Below are 5591 nucleotides of genomic sequence, written 5' to 3'. Positions count from 1 at the left end.
TAAAGGCTTTTAGGTTCTAAACAGCTTCTCTATCTCTACCATCAAAAATTAGCTTTTTCTCACTCCATTGCCTCTGGGCCCTGACCTCCAAACAACCTATATGGCAATCGGTGGGATTTGATTAATTATATTAACCAATGGACAGATTGGCAAGAATTAATAAAAATCCTCAGTAATCTAAATAGTATAAGGCAGGGTAGTAAGATATAGCAAAAGATCAATGAGAAGTTACCATGGGATTTCCTAGAGAACAAAAAAGTTGTAATTCACCCGTTTCCCTTGATACCCAGAAAGGAACATTGAGGGAACATACGGGATCCTTGATCTAAATTATATCTGCTGTTTTTCTCTTTCCTGGAGGCTCTTGACAATAAGGAGTTGTTACAAGGCAGGCTGACCCCATTCTTGAGAACAAGCATCTAAGGAAAATCTCTGTACACCCCAGCTTGTTAACAACCAAGATGTAGGATTCTTAGGATGGAGAATATAATTCAAGAAAGCCAGAAAAGAAAAGTTCTGTAGAACAGAAGGGAAATGAAAGTGTCCAAGAGCTGATAAATAGAAAAACAGATATGGAAGTAAAAAAGGCATCTAAAAGAGGAAGTAGGCTTCATTCATGTATTTGTTGATCCATGTATTTACTCAACTACTGATACCTACTAATAGCTACTGAATACCAACTATCTACAAGCCCTGTGCTTGGCACTTTGGAAACTGTAAGAGCAAAAAAGATGCAGGTGCTGCCTACAGTGATTATGCTCCAAGGGAAGAGACACATTTCAATCAAAGAATCACACACGTAAATGCAAAAGTTTTACTTGGGCAAATTCTATGAAGAGGAGGTCCTGATTGTAGCATCCCCTGTGGGTGTCCCACCCAGACCTCTGGAATACCTTTTACTTATTTGGTCAGTGAGCCCATCCCCCCAGCCACTGTGGCCAGTTTTTGCCTAAAGCCTCACCCTGCAACCTTCCCCAGAGAATTGTCCATTGACATCTCCTATAGGAAGTGCTTGGAAATTAACCCACCCAGCAGCCCACGGCCAATCACTGACTTGGGTGGGAGTACAGATGCCTCCATGTTTGCCTCAATGCAGGACAGACTGCAGTTCAATTTACCCTACAGATTCCCCCTCCAGATCGGGCTGAATCAAGATTTTGCCCAAAACCACATTCTTGTGCACCATCCTTCCCTATCTTGCTTCCTTCTCTCCCTTCCAGTTTTCCTAAGGGCACTCCCTCAATAAATTATAAGCACACACATTCCCACCTCAGGCTCTGCTTCTAGAGAACCTAATCTAAGACAATGATATTCTGAAAGTATGTAACTGGGAGATTTCACCAAGTCAGAGGGGATAGGGAAAGCTTTCCCCAGGAAATGACTGAGTTGACGTGAAAGAAAGAGTCAAAATTCACAAAGTGGATTGGAAGAGAGAAGAGAGAGGCAGAGAAAACTGCATGAGCAAAGGTCCTGTGGCAGCAGAAAGCATAGCTTTTTTGATTGCCTACTAGGAACCCTCAGAGTGGGGGGAGCCAGGTGTGAGATGAGACAAGGAGATGGATGCAGAACAGAGGGGCCCAGTTTGTCTAGTTCCAAGTGGAGAGTTACAGGGAGGCAGATTTCAGCTTAATTATTTGGCAGCAATAGAGAGCTCTCACAAAGCAATGGTTGTCTTGAGAAGCCATGAGTTCCTGTGAATGAGAATATACAAGTAGAGAGAGAGTTGGTATCTATCAGGGAACTTACATATGACCTTGGATGGGATGTTGGGAGAGAAGAACCTTAACCTTTCAGATTTTAAAGTTCAATGATAGAATACTTGGCCTATTGAGTAAGACTTCAGTAAATAAAGCTATTCCCCCAAATTCTGAGCTGGACATAGAGCAGAGTTAGCCCCAAGTACAAGTGAGGGGTAAAAGAGGTTGTTTCCACCCTGCCCCACATCCTTTCCCCCCAAGAGTGCCACAGAGCCCTTGAACTGGCCTTCCCCACAGGAACCACTCTCTCCCTGAGAAAACTTTCCTACGGGGCATTCCAGTTCACAGGAGTCTGTTCTCAATTATATATCTTAGTCCAATGTATTGTTGTACACATGGATTTGGAAATTAAGCTGCCTGATTTCAAGTCCTGTCTCTATATATCCTGCTAATGTGACCTCAACTTGTCTTTATTTTCTTCATCTGTAAAATGTTAATGCTAATGATACCTACCCTACTGGGTTTTATTCACAATAAATGGAATACTAAACAAAAATCACTTAGTGTGGTGCCTGGAACACCACAAATATTCACTAAAGATTGATTACTAGAATTTACATTAAGGAACTAATTGTTAATAAAGCTCAATGCTGCTCTTTCTAGAATAGAATAGTGATTAATAGTATGAATTTGGAGCCAGTCTGCCTGGACTCAAATCTTGTCTCTACCACTTTCTAGTCGTGTGACCTGCTTTGGACAAGTTACTTAACTGCTCTGTGCTTCTATTTCCTCATGTGGAAAATGGGGATAATAAAAATACTGACTTCATTAGGTTGCTATGAGAATTAAATGAGTTAATAGTTATAAAACCCTTACACCAGAGTTTCATGGAGGAAATATCAGTAGGTGTTAGCTATTATTAGTATTTGCAGAATTATTCACATTTCAAATGATTGCTCGTTGAGAGTCTGCAGGAATGAATTTGTAATAGGGGAAGTACAGGTGGTACGAGTCTCTCTTCTAAGTGGGAGGGGCTTTGGTGTCCATCAAATAGAACCATATGTGTGAACAAGAATTCTCTCAGGCAGCTCAAAGCTCAGACCATACCAGCAGTTCTGCCTCTGGGAGAATGTCTGGGAGGCAGCCAGGCCACCATGGTGTAGAGATGGAAGAACAGGTGTCCTGTCACTCACACAGTTATTGGGAATGGGCTGCAGAGAGAGGGGCCCAGGCCAGGCTTCCTCACACAGCCTATCCCAGAGCAGCCTTGGTCCCTTTCTGCAGTGCTTCATGGTGTTCAGCCATTGAGGGAAGGGCGACATCTCCTTGGGGATGTCCTCTCCTACAGACCCTAGTGATGGCCAAACTCCTTCTCCAACCTCTTCCTCTGTAAGCACAAGCCATTTCTGATTCATCTTTGTACTTCCAGAGCTTGACAGTGGGCCTGACACACACTGGTTACTCGGTAAGTCTTTTCAAACAGACTGGTCTGTCCGTAGATGGCTCAATTCCTGTTCTGGCCTCCTGTCTCCCAGTTCATTTCTGTCGCCGTTAAGCCAGACAACCTCTGGGGGTTTATGTTGGGAACATTCTTTGGGGCTTCCTGGATTTCTGAATTGCAGCAGTAACATCTTCATCAGTGACTGCCAAAGGTTTCAGAAGAGGGCATCAACAGAATGTACCAGGACAACGCCCTGAACTCGTCTAGCACAGAGCTCAGAGAGACCCAGCAAGGCGGACACATCCCAGTCTTCACAGCTCCACCCCAGGAAATTCCATTTCAGCTTGTTCAGGTTTCAAAAAAAGAGGTTCTTAGACCACTTCTCTGAGAGTCTTCCGGTATGTTCTGAATGCTCTGGGTTATTTAAGGACTGCATTATCTCTTCACGACTTCACCCATGATTTTTGGTACAGTCTCTCCTCATTCAAAATAGCTATACCACACAGCCATGTGGCATGTGTCCCTCTTTGTTTCAAGAGGACATAAAATGTAGAAATGTGTGACATACCACCCTAATGATACTGCCTTGCATTTGGTGCTTTCATGTACTTTAATTCTCACAAATGTTTAGAAGAATATCCTTCCACTTTACAGAGGAGAGAAGTGACGCTCACAGAGGCTAGGTGACTTGTGCAAGCCGCACAGTGGCAGATGTGGAACGTGACTTTGGGTCTCCTAGTTTCTATTCCCATTAGAAGTAATTTGGACAGATCAGAGTTTGAGAGGAATTTGCAGATGAACTAGTCCAATGTACTCCTTCAAATCTGATTCAGGAGAAAAACTGAGCTAATTCTAAAAAAAAAAAAAAAAAAAAGCTGAAGTGTAAAGGAAGTCTAGAACCAGGGCACATGTAATATGTGATAGGGAAACAGTGGTTGAGGAGTTGGGCAAAGCTGAATTTATCAACGGGTTTCATGTTCTAAAGGATGAGCTAGACCACTGCCAGTCTGCTCTACTAAAATAAGCACTAACCCTACCATTCACGCAGCAGGCCATTCTTCACTGAGAGCCAGGCACTGTGCCACATGTGGGGGCAGCAGAGGTAAATGCCTCAGCAACATCCCAGCCTGCAGGACCGCAGGAGAAACAGGAGAATCAATGGATTACAGTGGAGCATGCTAAGTCTCACAATAAGGGTATGTGGGAGTGGAGGGACTCCACAGGCAGGTCCACAAAGCTTGGCAAGGTCCACAAAGCTTCAAAGAGAAGGTGATGTTCAAAGTGAGTACTGTGAGGCTGAGCAGAATTTGCCAACTGGATGAGGGGAAGATGAGTGTGTTCCAGGCAACGGGAACAGCTAAAGGCAGAGGCTGGGGGAGCTTGTGATTGCACCGCATGTTGGGGCAACTGCAAGTGTGTCTGAGAAGGGGCCGTTTCACGAAAAGTCATCTGTCATGCTAAAGAGTTTGAACATGATCTTAAAGGTGACAGGTAATAATCAGGGACTTCATTTTTAAATGGAAGTGATGTATCTCATTTCCATTTTAGAAAGTTTACAGGGAGGATTATTTAGAAAAGAGGGTACACTGAATGGGAAGACTAGTTAAAACCAATGACAGCCAAGTAGGTGAGAAATGGTTAGAGTTGGAATTAAGAGAGGAGCAGATAGGGTGAAAATCCTTAAAGGATACTTAGAAACTAGAAATTATTGGGCTTAATGATATAGGGAAAGTGAAAATTGACACAAATTTCTAATGGGCAACTGGGAAGAAAGCTGGGGGAGGAGGGGAGTTAATGAGTTGGGATAAAACATGTTGAGTTGGAGACACCAGTGGGACACCTGGTGGAGAGGTGATAGGAGATGGGAGATAGGAGTTTGGAGCCCAGGAAAGAGGATGGGAAGAGACCTATGGACTATGGAATCATTAATATACAGATGGTAGCTGGGGTCACAGGATGAGATGACCCAGGGAGCACACAGCAGCAGATAAGGAGAACAAGGCTAAGGACAGCTCTGGGGAACAATCGTTCCAGGGGTGGGAGAAACATAAAGAAAAATGCAAGGGAAACAAAGTAGTAACTAGAGCTAAGAAAGAAGACAGAGGTGCACAGAAGCATAAAAGGGAAGAAAGCAATGGAGTGAACCTTGATTGAGTTCTGATTCTGTCCCCAACCCTGTACCGGGAGTTTTACATATGTTCTCTCACTTAATGCTCCTGGAAAAATCCCATGAGTGAGTATTAGTTTCCTAATTTAACTAAAATGGAAATTGTATCCCAGAGAGGAGAAATAACTTGCCCAGGATTACATAGCTACCAGTGGTGAAATGGGAGTAAAGCCAAACCTATCTGGCTCCAAAGTTTGTAATACTCCTTTCATAGCATAAATTGCTTCAGAAGGTCAAGTCAAATAAGGCTGAAAATGGCTGGATGAATGTATGAAGTTACTGTTCA

The sequence above is a fragment of the Phoca vitulina genome, unplaced genomic scaffold, assembly GCF_004348235.1.
Source record: "Phoca vitulina isolate PV1807 unplaced genomic scaffold, GSC_HSeal_1.0 scaffold25, whole genome shotgun sequence".
NCBI classification, from domain to species: domain Eukaryota; kingdom Metazoa; phylum Chordata; class Mammalia; order Carnivora; family Phocidae; genus Phoca; species Phoca vitulina.
Note: the sequence above shows the minus strand (reverse complement) of the source record.